Genomic DNA, 16,546 nt, shown 5'->3' on the forward strand with positions numbered 1-16,546 from the left:
CCCGGGCACCCCTGCCATTATTGCTTTAAATATACTTTCTATCTCTTTCTCTTTTTCTGGAATCCCCATAAAGTACATATTGTTTCTGTTCATTATGTTCCATAATTCCCATATGCTTTCTTCAATCTTTTTCATTTCTTATTCTTTTTTACAACTTTGAGTAATTTCTAATGTTTTATCCTCCAGCATTCCTTCTTCAGTTCAGTCTACTTTTGAACTTTCTATTGATTTCTTCAGTGCAGTTATTGTATCTTTTAATGCAAGAATTCCTGTTGTTGTTGTTTTTTCATTGTTGCTATTTCCTTGTTGAGCTTCTTATTTTGTTTATTTCATTGTTTCCTGAATTTCATTTGTCTGGGTTTTTTTGTTTGTTTGTTTGTTTTGTAGTTTGGTAAACTTCCTTAAGAAGATTGTTCTGAAATCTTTGTTCATAGTTCATAGATTATTTCCATTATTAGAGCTTTATTAGTTTCCTTTGGTGGTATCATATTTACCTGATTTTTTTGTGATTTTCTTTTTCATATGTTGTTATCTGTGCTTTGAGTAATCAGGCTCTTCTTTCAGACTTCATAGTTTTTCTTTGGCAAAGGCAGTTCTTTGCTAGTCAGCTCATTTTGGGTTTCTGGGTGTGGTCTGCTGGCAATATCCTTGGGAAGGTGGGGCTTGCTCTTATACTCTATTTTTGGGTGAAGCAACTGTTTGAGCTCTGAAGATGGGGATAGGAGTGTATGCCACTGGTTTATAACAGTTGGAAAGGACTGTTGGTTTTGTTCTCTACCCAAGTTGAACTGTAGGATGGACTCCATGATTACCTGGATTCTCTGGTAAGATTAACTAGATGGTCAGGACTAGGTACTATATTCAGTAGTAGGTGAGGCTAGAAATTAGCTTTCTTCCTCTGACAGGGCAGCAACACAGGGCCCAGGGCTGGTATAGCTTCTAGTTTGGGGACCCGAACTAGGCCAGTGTACACTGAATTCCCTGGTCATGTAAGGTGACTAGTTTTGCTCTGCAGGTGGGGGAAGCCGTGACCCATGCTTTCTGTTCAAATGCCACTGTACATGTGACTGCTGAATGGGCTTTGTAGCTTCCTGTGTTCTCTGGTTAGGTTCCCTAGTGGGACAGGCTAAAGGCCATCTTCAGGGATGACTAGGGCTATAAATTAGACTCCCTGCTTAAGGAAAGGAGCTCTAAAGCCATTAAAGCTCCTTCTTTATTATCTTAACTCAAGCTGACCCACACCCCAAATTCTCTGACCAAACAGGACCACTGGCTTTGTTCCACAAACTATTGGCTCTGCCTGCATTTTGGCTTGAGTGCCACTGGATTACAGCTTCCAGGAGTAGTCTCCAGCCCTTGTGGTCAGGTGGGGTTGAAAGACAGTATCCATAGTGGGTGGGGCTATGTCTCAGCTCCCTTGCTTGCATGGGATGAAATGAGGCCACTTCAGGCTACTGTGTTTCTCTAATAGGCTATCTGGTTGGGAGGGGCCAGGAGCTACCCTCAGCCTTGGCTAAGAGTTAACCCTCCTGTATGTGCACAACACAGGAATGTTCTGTGCCTGGTGATGGCTTTCTACTCTAAGAATGATCAGCTCTGCCCACCTGTCTCTTGGCTTAAGTGCTGTGGTGCTACACGGTTTCCATGGGTTGTTGCCAGTCCTTTTGGTCATATAGGACCAGAAAACACTCTTCAGAGTGGGTGGGGCTGTGATTTCTAGCATGGATGAGTAATACATGTGTGTCAGGAAAGGCACATATCATTTCTTCTAGATATTCTTGGTACTTTGCTCTTCCTTTGCTGGAATCTGCTTCAGAGGTGCTCTTAACAGGGGAAAAATTTTGTAATTCCGTTAGTTACTGGCCAGGTGTCCCATGTTGTGGGGAAAAAATGGCAAAGAAGCAAAGATGAAAATGACTGTGTATAGGATGTTCAAATATAGAATTTACATCCCATAGTGATTCAGGATGTGGATTAATTGCACTGTATACAAAAACAGTGGAAGGGTAGAAATATTTTTGTCCTGATTTTGTGTATCAGCTTGCTATCTCTCTTCGAGGGATGAGTGGTAGAAAGTGGTTGCAAAAGTGGAGGGCTTAAAATAGCCCCCTGTAAAACCAGGATGCATATGTGGTAAGGCTAAAGACCAGGTAGTTGGACAGCCTGTTGAGCCAGGGTCCTCTCAACAAACGAAAGGGCTGTAACTGATGTTAATGGAACTAAATGATAGCTTTGTAAATGGTTCAGGTGAGTTTCAATTGTAGATAAAACTTTTAGGCTTAACTGGAAAAAAAAGAAAAGAAGAACTGATAGAACTGGTGACTGGCACTGAAATTTGATGCCAGGGAAATTTATCAAATCTCCATCCACAAATATTATATATTAATAATAATGAGAGAAGTTATTGATTCATTGCTATGTGCTAACCACTGTCAAAATATCTTAAGTGCACTACCTCATTATACATAATCAGGTAAATATTAGTATTATCCCACTCTTACAAATGAGCAAAATGAGGCACAAGTATGTCATTACATCCTTATTCAGTAAGTAGAGAAGTTGGATACAAAACATTCTATGGCAGAGGACCATCTGACTAGGTGGGTTAGGGGAGTTTTAGCTCTGGTATTTCTATTTCACATACCAAGGGAGAAATAAATAAATCAACGTTCATTTCCTTTTACATTGGTAAGCACAGACTATTATACTTTTTGTTCATGTGTATTTCCATTCACTTTTCTGCCATTTCTCCCTTAAAATAATAAACAAATGAATAAAAATCCGGCTTCATTTTTAAGCAGCTCTTCCAGCTGTTTGTGTCAGTGTGCTCTCTCTCATTAATAAAGTGAGATGGACTAGTTAAAACATTAATGTTAAGTGGTGAGTACTAGGGACTATTCTCCCTGTAAGATACTGAGATACATAAAAGGTCTGCTTCAGGAGCAATGATAATGGCTTTTTTGGAGGAATCAAGACCACTGAAAATTGTGAGAAAGATTAATGGTTACTTCATCCTCAGTTTACATGGCAGAGTTTGAACTCTATTATTCCTGGCCTTTTTAATATGGGCTATATTTAACCAGACCATTTCCATTTTTAGAATGACACTCTTTTGATACTTACATTTATTCTGTCACAAATGTGCGTTGCTCACTATGTGCTGTTATTATGCTAGATTCTGGGAATAAAGATTGAATAAGTTGATAAACACCTTACATTCTTAGATGAATGTGAGTCTGAAGGAGACAAATATAAAACACAACTTTACAAGTGTTTGTTTAATTAAAATGATGATAAACTGTCAAGGGAAAAAATGCAGGTTTATGAGATATCAAGGATGCTAATTCTAATATGAAGGTTGGGGAAGGGAAGTGAATACAATCAAATCAAGTCCTATGGGCTTTCAGTGGATTTTATTTTAAATGCAATGAAAAGTCACCAAATAGAGAGACTGAAAGATAAACACCTCCAACATGAAACCACTAGAATAGTGAAATGATCAGATTGTAGGGTCTTGTTTTAATGTGGGAGTCTCTGAAAGAAAATGAACAGTGGAGTTATAATGTTAAGTATGTGTCAGAATGGCTTGGTCATTGATAACCTAATGCAATCTTGAAGTTAGAAAGAATAGGAAATTTGGATTAAAGGACAAATTTTGATTTTTTTGATCCCACATGACCTCGGAGTATTCTTATGAACCTTTATAGATAATCCAGACCTGGTATTTTGTAGAATGTAGTATTGTAGAATTGGGACCCATTCACAGGACTTCTGTGTAGTGTACCTGACTGAGTCCAAGGAAGGTGCAGATCTTTCACATTTGTACAAAAGTGGCTTATAATCACAATATGTGCATCTGCAGAGCTGTAAGTGCCTAGAAAGTCTGCTTTCTTTGCATTCACACTGGCACTCTATGAGGTAGTAGCAGATCTGATCCATAAAATCAATTTAAACTGGAAATTGGATGAACTCTTAAGAAATGTGTGTAGAGTAAAAGAACTAGGTCAATATAAGTGAGTGGAAGGAAGATAAGGAACAGGATAATATGATGGAAACATACTGTGAAAATAAAGAAGAGATTAAAGCAAACACAAGACAAAAAGATATGAAGGAGGAAGGAGTCAGTGATACCAAGTGCAGCAAAAATGTTCAGCAAGGTTAGGTTGAAAAACAATGATTGAATTATTAATGAGTTAGGGAATTTAAGGGGAAGTTGGGCATATAACCCAGATTTATTTAATTTATATGTCTATTCATTTACTCATTCATTTAAAATATTTATCCGAACCCCTTCAGTGTTCTGAGCATGTAGTACTATGGGAAGTTTATATGGTGCATATATGCCTGATGAAGACACTCAAAGGGCTTAGCCTAGAGAAAAAGATGGGCCAGAGGAAGTTTCTTTTATGAAGATTCATTCAACAAAAGAAAAATCGAGTTTCCTTTAAAATAAAAGTAAGATAATCATTGAATGGGAAGACATTAAGAATAATAAAATCATTAGGAAGAAAAAAAATATAGGAACAAGAACTTTAGAGATTTGGGAAGGAAAAGATGATAGCTATAGGATTTAAAAAAATGTTGAAGTGGCAATGTATAAATTTTATGTCATCGACACTGGATTTATTAATCAGTTTTTATGCCTTACAAACATATTTTTGACTAACTTAAAATGCTTTTTATAAACTTCTAATGTGAATTTCAGCCTGGGTTAACTACTAGATTAAGAGTAGATTAAGTTAAAATTTACTACATTAAGGTTTTGTTGGTAGACCAAAGACAGAGGACATAGAAACTGAGGCATTTAATTAAAGTCTTTAAGAGTCTATTTCGGGGCGCCTGGGTGGCTTGGGGGTTGGGGTTGGGGCCTCTGCCTTCGGCTCAGGTCGTGATCTCAGGGTCCTGGGCATCAGGCTCTCTACTCAGCAGGGAGCCTGCTTCCCTTCCTCTCTCCTGCCCCTCTGCCTACTTGTGATCTCTGTCAAATAAATAAATAAAATCTTAAAAAAAAAAAAAGATTCTATTTCAGGTGCCATCTGTCACATTCTCCTCAATAAGTTTTATCATGGATGAAGAGTCAACCAATTTATGAAGATATTACTAATAAATAAATTCTGAACAGTCAATCTTATGTGTAAGTAAACTGTACTTGGTTTATATTTTTCATAGTTAAATTGATTGATTTACTTTTTAAATAGTTTCATGTGGTGAATCTGAGATAGTGGAGACATTAGTGTTTCCATTAGCAACAAACATTTAGAAAATGAAACTTTAAAACTGTATGCTTTATAATAGTATTAAAAACATTTTAGGGATGCCTGGGTGGTGCAGTCAGTTAAGCATCAGACTCTTGGTTTTGGCTCAGGTCATAATCTCAGGGTTATGAGATTGAGCCCCATGTCAGGCTCTCCACTTAGCACAGTCTGCTTGAGATTTTCTCTCCCTCTCTTTCTGCCCCTCCAACTCATGCTCACTGTGCCTCTCTCTCTTTCTAAAATAAATAAACAAATCTTTGAAAAAAATTTTATATTCATTAGTAAATTAGTAATAGTACACACAACTTCTGCACAGTAAATGAAAAATATTTCTGAGGGAAATTTCAAAAAACCTAAACAGATGGAGGATTATGCCATCTTTATGGATGAAATCAACTAATATTTTTAAGATGTAAATTTCTCAAACTGACATAGAAATTCAATGCAATCCCACTTAAAACAGCAACAGATCTATACTTATTTATTTATTTGTAAATATAAATAAAGTGATCCTATAATTTATTTTCAAGTAAAAGAACCCAGAATAAACAAAACAATTTTGAAACAAAACAATAAACAAAACAATCTTGAAAAAGAGCAAGTTTGGAGGTCTTATATTACTTGATCTCAAGACTTACTGTATAATTATAGTAATTAAGGCTATGATATTAGAATAAGAATAGAAAGATAAATCAGTGAAACAGAACAGAGCTCAGAAATAGATCCACCATTTATGGTCAATAGGTTTTTAATGAAGGCACTAAGAATTTCAATGGAGAAAGGAAAGTTTTTCAACAAATAGTACTGTAACAACCAGATAAATATATGAAAAATAATTAACCTTGATCTCTACCTCATATCATTCACAAATTTCTTTTGATATGGGTTATAGACTTAAACATAAAAGCTAAAAATCTAAATATTCTGGAAGAAAATGGGCAAATTGAACTTAAAAATTTAAAAACTCTCCTATTTAAAAGACTCCATTAAGAAAATAAAAGGTAAGCCGTTAGACTGGGTGATAATAACTTGCAACACATGTATCAGGCAAAGAACTTGTAGTCAGTAAATATAAAGACTTCTACCTTTTTAAAAAAAAGTTATTTTATCTGAAAGGAGAAGAGGACTTCAATACATTTATTTCAGAGCCTGAAGTACTCAAACAGTAAAAATAAATACTTCTTCAAAGAAAGTAACAGGAAATACTAACGTTCTACTGTATTTACATCATACTGTGTGTTTTTCAAGATACTTTCAAACTGATAAAAATGTGGGCCTGTGCCTTGGTGACAATATTCAAATGAATTGTGCTACCCAACAGTATTTCTCATTTAAGATGTATTTTTTAAAATTTGCTAGTCAGTATATTCTACCAGACCAAAGGTCTAACTACTTCATAGTGTCAAGGTTAGAAGGGGTAATAAAAGTCACCTACTGTCTAGACTGCTGACTTGCTATTAAGTTTCGTTACATTATAACCAACTGTCCTTTTGGCCAAAAAGATCAAGAGTCAGACCAGGATTAGTGAAAGGTTAAATATTAGAGAGGGATGTGGGGGATTGGGGAAGAGTGCAGGAAACAGAAGCAGCTTATCTCAAGAAAACACAGGAATCCTGTAGTGGATGAATACAAAGAGAAAAAAGGGAAAGGATGTTTTTCATGTAGACAGCCTCAAGTAGCCTTGTTGAAGGTGAAATTGTAGAAACAGGGAGTTTCAGCACCAGCAGGTAAATTTGCTTTTTCTTTTTCCTGTTCATTTCTGATTAGTCTCTGAAACTCTGCCTCAGCCTCTCAGAATAGCCAGAATACTTAAAAGTCTGGGTGGAGGCAGTAGTCACCCAAGAGGGATCTTACAGTAAGAAAGTGTGTGACAGCTCCCGTTCTGGCCAGGCTGTCACACTGATGGTTTTTTGTTTTGTTTTATAGTTGCTTTGTCATTAGTCATATAGGTGCTTAAGAATTGCAGTGTTTCAGAACATTATAGCTAGAAGGAACTTTCTCCATTCTGTGCATTCTGTACATTAGAGGACATTTTGTGAAAAAAAGAGAAAAAGGTTTTTTATCAAATAAGTTAGCTACTATCACAGTAAACAGGTATATGACCTTTTCCCAGCTTTCAATATGCTTGATATGCACTGTAAATTTCCAAGGAGAGGAGTATAGTATGCAAGGATTCTTAAAATTACTTAATCATAAATTTTATTTATTTATTTATTTATTTCTACAGATTATCTCATTGGACCGGTGCACCATAGAACACATATTAGGAATGCTGAACTCATAGAACTCACTTAATATAGTCAATATCAAGTCATTTGACTTTGTATGAAATAATGTGAACATTTTAGCTTTAACAAACCAGAACATATCCTTGGGGATGGAAAATAATACTCCCAAGAACACTGGTGTCAGTAGGAACTTAAACAACTAATAAAGATGGTTACATTGTTCTGTATGACAAAACAAAAAGGATCTGTTTTTCTCTTGAAGGGTAAAGAGACTCTGGGGAGAAAGGAAGCAGTGAGGTGATGTGTAGAAGGAAACCAGATGAGGTGAAAATCTTCAGAAACTTCCCAGAAGTCAGTACTAAAGGAGAGGCTGCCTATTATGTAGTTTGAAATTATTCCTCCTGCATTTAAACTTCCTCTGTAAAGTCTTCCACAAATGAGGTGGCTAAACAAGCATTTTTGAATGGAAATCGATGACAGATTTGGATTTCATATCTGGATCAAAGCAGTGAGGAATGGCAACAGCGTATATGGAAGCAGAAGTTAGGCATGGAGAAGACTGTAAGAATGTAAAAACTCGGGAATTTGTCCCCTCTCTGGGGACATGAAGCTGGGGCAAATCTTGTCTGGAACTCAATGAGTAGAAGAGTCTTAGCTGGCATCTCAATATATATGTCACGCATTACCATCATCATTAGATTTTAGTGGACTGGAGGGGCCCCAGCTGACATCTGAGGTTATTACATACATACATTAGTATCATCCAGGCCAGAGGTAATGGTGATGAGCAGTAAGATGCATTGCTTTCAGGAAAAATAAAATAATAAATTAAGAGAAATAACCTATGACAGAGACTAACAAGTCACCAAAACCATTTCTTTGGGCATCTGGGTGGCTCAATGGGTTAAGAGTCTGTCTTTGAACCTCTTCAACCTCAGCCGCAGCAACTTCTTCCTAGGAACATCACCAAAGGCAAGGGAAGCAAGGGCAAAAATGAACTATTTGGACTTCATCAAGATCAAAAGCTTTTGCACAGCAAAGGAAACAGTTAACAAAACCAAAAGACAACTGAAAGAATGGGAGAGGATATTTGCAAACGACATATCAGATAAAGGGCTAGTATCCAAAATCTATGAAAAGCTTAGCAAACTCAACACCCAAAGAACAAATAATCCAATCAAGAAATGGGCAGAGGACATGAACAGACATTTCTGCAAAGACCACCTCCAGATGGCCAACAGACACATGAAAAAGTGTTCTACATCACTCGGCATCAGGGAAATACAAATCAAAACCACAGTGAGATACCTCCTCACACCAGTCAGAATGGCTAAAATTAACAAGTCAGGAAATGACAGATGCTGGCGAGGATGCAGAGAAAGGGGAACCCTCCTACACTGTTGGTGGGAATGCAAGCTGGTGCAACCACTCTGGAAAACAGCATGGAGGTTCCTCAAAAAGTGGAAAATAGAGCTACTTTATGACCCAGCAATTGAACTACTGGGTATTTACCCTAAAGATACAAACGTAGTGATCCAAAGGGGCACATGCACCCGAATGTTTATAGCAGCAATAGCCACAATAGCCAAACTATGGAAAGAATCTAGATGTCCATCAACAGATGAATGGATAAAGAAGAGGTGATATATATATATATATATATATATATATATATATATATATATGGGAATACTATGCAGCCATCAAAAGAAATGAAATCTTGCCATTTGCGTCCATGTGGAAGGAACTAGAAGGTATTATGCTTAGCGAAATAAGTCAGTCGGAGAAAGACAACTATCATATGATCTCCCTGATATGAGGAAGTGGAGATGCAATGTGGGGGGTTTGAGGAGTAGGAAAAGAATAAATGAAACAAGATGGGCTCGGGAGGGAGACAAACCATAAGAGTCTCTTAATATCACAAAACAAACTGAGGGTTGCTGGGGGGGCGTTGGGAGAGGGTGGTGGGGTTATGAACATTGGGGAGGGTATGTGCTATGGTGAGTGCTGTGAAGTATATAAACCTGGTGATTCACAGACCTGTACCCCTGGGGCTAATAATACATTATATGTTCATAAAAAAAATTTTTAAATAAAAGAGTGCGTGCTTTTGGTACCTGAGAAAAAAAAGAGAGAGAGAGAGAGAGAGAGAGAGAGAGAACGTGCTACAGTTGCAGGACAGTATACTCCAAAGACAAATGCAAAGGACATTGGCTCTTTTTCTATTATTTGGATTAACTGATGTTTTAGATTAACTACTATTTTGGATGAACTCTGCCTCCACCACCTTCCTGTAATATTGATCTCATTGAGTATATAAATCCTTCTCTTAACTTAAAAAAAAAAAAAAAGAGTCTGCCTTTGGCTCAGGTCATGATCTCAGGGTCCTAGGATCCAGTCCCACATTGGGGCTCCCTGCTCTGTGGGGAGTCTGCTTCTCCCTCTGCTCATTCTCTCAACCTCTCAACCTCTCTCTCTCTCTCTCTCTCTCTCTCATTAAACCACACACACAAACAAACAAAAAACCAAAAAACATTTCTTCTTCCTGGGCCTCAACTTAACTACCTTTCCTATCCTGTCTTGGCAGTTAGTGTGAGCCTATGACTGAGTTCTTGTCAGTGACACATAAATAGAAATGATGTATGCCATTTCCAGACCTTGCCCTTGGAAACCATTCTCATGAAATTCTTCATGGTCTTCTTTGACTGATTTGATATAACCAAGCATTGTAGCATTGAAGACTGCATGCAGAGGCTAGAAAAATCACTCAGAAGAAAAGGCTAAATTCACTCTTCTTTATTACTGTGTGAAATGGATTTGGGCCCCTGAGTATTTTTCCATTGTCACCAAGCATTGAGGCTTTGCAAGTACATGATGGAGAGAGATTGAGGGAGAGAAGAGCTTTGCTTCCTAGTTCCAGTGTATGCTCACTCAGCAGGCTCCTGTGTCACTTGCATCTTCTCCATCTTCTGCCTCCTACGGTGCCTGGCGGTCAGCAGCTTCCCCCAGTGATATTGTAGCAGAATGCCTCTGGGGAGATGTAGCCCTGTGAATAGCTTTCTCTGACAACCCAGACATCAGATTTTTAGGAGGTTTTGCTGACACAGTACCACAGTGACCTCTCTGTCATTCAGTGAGACATGGCCATGCCCTCTCCACCAAGGTCAAGATCTCAGTCTTTTAAAATGTTTATTCTAAAGAATTTTAGAACTATTTATTTTAAAATCTTTGTGGGAACATGGAAAATTTTTAAAAATTATTTTTATTAACATATAATGTAATATTTGCCCCAGGGGTACAGGTTTGTGAATCATCAGGCTTACACATTTCACAACACTCATCATAGCACATACCCTCCCCAATGTCCATAACCAAACCACCCTCTCCATACCCACCCTCCCCACAGCAACCCTCAGTCTGTTTTGCAAGATTAAGAGTCTCTTATGGTTTGTCTCCCTCAAGATCCCATCTTGTTTCATTTTTTCTTTCCTTACCCCCCAAGTCCCTCACTCTGCCTCTCAAGGCAAATTTTTATTTATAACATATCTCAATCTTGATGATACACTGTCCTTTTTTTTTTTTTTTCCTCTTGAGTATAGTTGATACACAGTGCTGCACTAGTTTCTGGTGTACAACATAGTGATTCAACATCTTTATGCTTTGTGGTATGCTTACCACAAATGCCAGTCACCATCTGTCACCATACAATACTATTACAATGCCATTGACTACATTCCTTATTCTATCCGCTCCACTCTGGTGGCCCATTCATTCCGCAGTTGGAAGCCTGCATCTCCCCACTCCCCCTCACCCATACTGCTCATACTCCTGCCCCTCTCCCCTCCAGTAATCGTCAATTGTTCTCTGAACTTATAGGTCTCATTCTGCTTTTTGTTTGTATATTTGTTTTTTAGATTCCACATTTAAGTAAAATAATATGGTATTTGTCTTTCAGCTATTTGACTTACTTCACTTAGCAGAATACCCTTTAGGTCCATCCATGTTGTCACAAAGGGCAAGATCTTATCCTTTTTGTGGCTGAGTAATATTCCAGTAAATATGTGTGTCTGTGTATACATACATATATGTATATATATTCATATATTTTTGTATATGTATGTATATATACATATAAATATATGTATATACACATATGTATACATGTACATATATGTATATGCACACATGTGTCTATATGAATATACATGTATATATACATCTTCTGTATGTATTCATCTATTGATGGACATTTTAGGTTGCTTCCATGTCTTAAGAAATATGGACTGCTTTAGGAATTTGTGTGTCATCATTGTACAACAGCCATGCTAATCTTCTCTATATTGTTCCCATTTTAGTATACATGCTACTGACATGAGCACTAACCTATCATGCTTTTGAAGAATTCCATTTTTTCTTTTTTTTTTAAGGGAAAAGGAATTATTACATTTATTCAGAGCCAGAGTGCCCATTGTCATTAACATTTCATTTAGTAGCCATTCATCTTTCTGAATAACTACAGAAATGCCTTTACTTAATTCCATCAGAATTTTAGTCTAAGTTAAGAATTACATTTTGTGGGGTACATTTGATGTTCAGATAAATGTATTTCATAAGCATCCCATTTTAGATTTACTCAGAAATTAAAGTTTGCAAATTCTTTGGACATAAATGGAGAGTTCAGAGGTAGATGCTTTATTTTGCTTCCCCACTCTTACAGAAACGTAATTCTATATTTTTGCCTTCAGAGGAATATTTCACACTTTATTTCCACTATATATCAAATAACAATGCTTCTGTAGTAACTGATTTAGTAAAAAAAAATCTATTTGAATTTTTTAACTGTAATACGAGTGACTAGTATCATTTCTCTGTATTATAAAAGTTTTCATAGACCTATCAAGTGTTTTGTGTTAACATATTTAAAATTAAAACTTGATGTTAAACCCAGAATAGAAAATATTTTGAAAAGTTGGGCCTATATGAATATATTTCTGAACCGAAAATTCACATATATTAATACAAAGGCCATGAGTATATAATATATTTTATTCCTAGTCTAAGCAATTTTTCTACTATGAAGCATGGATATTGGTATTTAAGAACTAATAACTCATGGGCGTATTATACATTTAAATGCAGTATTACCCAAGATAATGGTTTAAATTTAGGTAATTAGGGGCGCCTGGATGGCTCAGAGGTTGAAGCCTCCACCTTCGGCTTGGGTCATGGTCTTAGGGTCCTGGGATTGAGCCCCACATCAGGCTCTCTACTCAGCGGGGAGCCTGCTTCCCTGCCTCTCTCTCTGCCTGCCTCTCTGCCTACTTGTGATCTCTCTTTCTGTCAAATAAATAAATAAAATCTTAAAAAAAAAATTTAGGTAATTAAAGATTTGACTTGTACACACACACACACTTTAATTAAGGACATATACTTGTACATACATACTTAAATTGTTAGTATGAGTCTCACATTTTCATGAGTCATTTATCTGACTTCAGTATTATAGAAACAGAAGTTTCTAATTCTTATAAGAAATGCTCAGATTTTATAAATGAGTCTAATAGGCCAATTAAGAAAAGAACTATAGTAAACCAAGCTTTTTAGTTATTTATTATTATAAATTGTGTACTAACTGATATGAAGTGGTACAGAAATCTAAATACACTTTCCAGATTTATTAGAAAGTGTATGTTGTTTGTACTCATTAAAGGGATCTTGGATTATGTTACAAATTATTTAAAGCAAACTGAAGTAAAAGTCTGAATCCAGTGCTAATTGGGAAATCATTGAGCTTTCTGTTCCAGCCAGTGGCAATTTGCCTGTATGTGAACAGCCAAGAAGCTGTATCCTGCTCTGCAGCTTGTATGGTATAGAGAAATAGCCTTCTGTCTCTTTGAAGAAGAAGCCTTGAGAAGCAGCAGCCTTTAGAGTATCAAGTACCTGATTCCAAACTCAACCATCTCGTCTACCTATATTTCTCTAAACACATATTCACTAACAAACTATTGTTTAAGTAAAACAGGTTTGTCTTGTGTTTGCTCACCTATCATCTAGGGAACTGAGGCCTGTGTTTATGCAATAATTTGCAGTATTGTGAATACTAAAATGTCCCTAGGCAAGTTTTTACATTAATGTAATAATAAAACAATGCTCAGGTTAATTGCTTTCATTGAGCTGGACTTGAGTTGTAGCAGGCATATAAATGTTGCCTAGCAGATGTGATTCTAGGAGCCCAGGGAAAACCCATTTCCCAGAAGAACATCACTATAATTACAAAGGTGCAAATACCTGTTCTGATATTTTAATGTTTGGAAAGTACATACAGATACAGATTTAATAATTAGATATCTCTGGGAATAATAAGCTGCTTCAAATTACACTAAATGCCAACAGCAACTATTGGATTGCTTTTGGAGAATTGGGGGAAAGAGAGAGTACTGGGTGCCTCACAGGAAACTAGGAAAATACAGGACAAAAGGAATGCAGAAAAAGAGCTTTTGAGAGACAATATAAATTTAAAACTTTGACTAAGAGTTATACAAAATTATGCATATTTCCAGAATTTTAAAGCATATTGACAGTTTGTTATATTTACTTTAGGTCTCATTTTAAATAGTGAAAATTAAAGTTGAGGTTCTATTTTTCCCTTTCTAGGGTGTGTGCTGCTGCTTCTCTCTGCGGGCAATCCCTGTAGTGTTTCTGTGTATCCAGTCCACATTTCCAGGCTTTCATTACATAAGTATGTGTCTGAAACAAATGTATAGTCATTGTCCCGTTTATTTAAAAAATTTACATAACTGGTTTCATATACAAATAATTTCCTACAACTTGCTTTTTTCACTCAAGATATTTTAGAGCTGTAACCATTTTAACTGCTGCATAATGTCATTTGTTTGAATGCATCACAATGTGTTCATCCTCTCTCCCATGGACATCCCTCTCCCATGGACATTTAGATTATTTTCAGATCTTCACCATTACAAGTCAATATTCCTTTAAAAAAAAAGATTTTATTTATTTATTTGAGGGAGAGAGAGAGTGAGAGAGAGCATGAGAGGGAAGAAGGTCAGAGGGAGAAGCACACTCCCGCAGGAGCTGGGAGCCTGATGCGGGATTCTATCCCGGGACTCCGGGATCATGATCTGAGCTGAAGGCAGTCACTTGGCCAACTGAGCCCACCCAGGTGCTCACAAGTCAACATTCATGATCATGGATGCTTAAGCTCTTGTGGGAAAGCCTCTCTAAGGAGTTGTTAGGTATTAGGGTATCCCCACTAGTCACTTTTCTAGATACTGGGAAAGTTTCTCTTCTTGGCAGGTGTAACTGTTCCATGGAGAGATGCCTACTTAGATAGATACAAACATAAAAATGTTATATATTTTTTCAGATTAATGCTTAAAACCATACTCTTTTGAATCCCCTCATGCAAACTGCATATCTAACAATACAAGTTTTTGTTTTTTTTTTTAACCTTTATAGTTTCTTTAGTGTAATATATTTACTCAAATTTTCAGTTTCTCCTTGAGGTCAAATTTAATGGTTTTCTCTTTTGCTAGGAAATCATCCTTCTTGAGAGGTTTACAAGTTTATCATTGTTCTTGAGAGGTCTATAAAATTATAGAATTACATACAATATTTTCTTTTAATTATTTGCATTTTCCTTTGTCTAAGGTTCCATTCTCCTTTCTAAATTCATTTGTATGCTTACCTCCTTTTTCTTTTTCTTTAAGATTTATTTATATATTTTAGAGAGAGAGAGAGAATGTGAGCAGGGGAAAGGGCACAGGGAGAGGGAGAGAGAGAATCCTAAGCAGACTCTCTACCAAGTACAGAGCCCGCCATCGGACAGGTCTCATGACTGAGAGATCATGACCTGAGCACAAACCAAGAGTTGACATTCAACCAACTGAGCCACCCAGGCACCCACTTCTGTTTTTCCTGATCAGATTAACCACTAATCTTCATATTTGCAAAGAACCAGCTTTGGATTTTTTTTTTTTTTCATTAAAAATTAACTTGAGGGGACACCTGGGTGGCTCAGTGGATTAAGCCTCTGCCTTTGGCTCAGGTCATGATCTCATGGTCCCAGGATCGAGCCCCACATTGGGCTCTCCGCTCAGCAGGGAGCCTGCTTCCCCCCCTCTTGCTGCCTGCTGCTATGCCTACTTCTGATCTCTTTCTCTCTCTCTGTCAAATAAATAAATAAATAAATGAACAAAAATCTTAAAAAACAAATTAACTTGAGTATTCCTCATTAATTTCATCTTTATAATTTTTAAAATTTCTTATTGTTTTTATAATTTTGTTGGTGAGTACCAAATATTTTAGTTTTCATCTCAATAATGTTTTTGTTGTGCCTCATTAGTTTTGGTATGTATTCAGTAAATATTTATTGAACGGTTACTGTGTTCACTAATTTAGGAACAGATAAACACAAAATTCTTGCCATAAACGTGCTTACATTCTAGTAAAGTTTGCATACGACTTTATGTGCTATACACTGTTCTCTTTTCATTATTTCCTATGTAGTTTTTTGTTCCACATTTTGTTTGATCTTTTTTATGCAAGTGCTCTCGATAAGAGCATTTGCTAATATCTGAGTATTTGAGGGTTTTTCTTTTAAAACTTTGTTTCTGGGGTGCCTGGGTGGTGTAGCCAGTTAAGCATCCAAGTCTTGGTTTCAGCTCAGGTCCTGGTCTCAGGATGAGATTCAGCCCCAAGTCAGGCTTTGTGCTCAGCACGGAGTCTACTTGGAGTTTCTCTCTTCCTCTCCATCTGCCTTTCCCATACCCCTAAAATGAATAAATCAATTAAAAAAAATCTCTGTTTCTAACTTAATTGGATTTTATTCTGACAACAAGGTTTTCTTCAGAGCCAAACAAATCATCAATTTGGTAAATATATGCTGTATATTTTTTATTGTCAAGATCTGTATCATTCTGAAATAAACCTATTGGAGGCTTTTATTTTAATAGTACACATATAAAATTCCTTTTCCATTTTGAATGTTTTTGCTTTATATAATTAATTACTTGTGTTTTTTAAATTTAAGTTTCATTTTTT

General features: G+C 36.6%; 1 non-coding gene across 1 annotated transcript; it reads right to left on the reverse strand.

Moving 5' to 3' along the window:
* Window positions 1-11,755: 11,755 nt before the first annotated feature.
* On the reverse strand, window positions 11,756-11,862 carry LOC116864838. Its single transcript, XR_004382097.1, has one exon. It is a non-coding gene; the product is annotated as a U6 spliceosomal RNA (small nuclear RNA).
* Between the last annotated feature and the right edge of the window lie 4,684 nt (window positions 11,863-16,546).

The sequence above is a fragment of the Lontra canadensis genome, unplaced genomic scaffold, assembly GCF_010015895.1.
Source record: "Lontra canadensis isolate GAN:19392208 unplaced genomic scaffold, GSC_riverotter_1.0 scaffold6, whole genome shotgun sequence".
NCBI lineage: Eukaryota > Metazoa > Chordata > Mammalia > Carnivora > Mustelidae > Lontra > Lontra canadensis.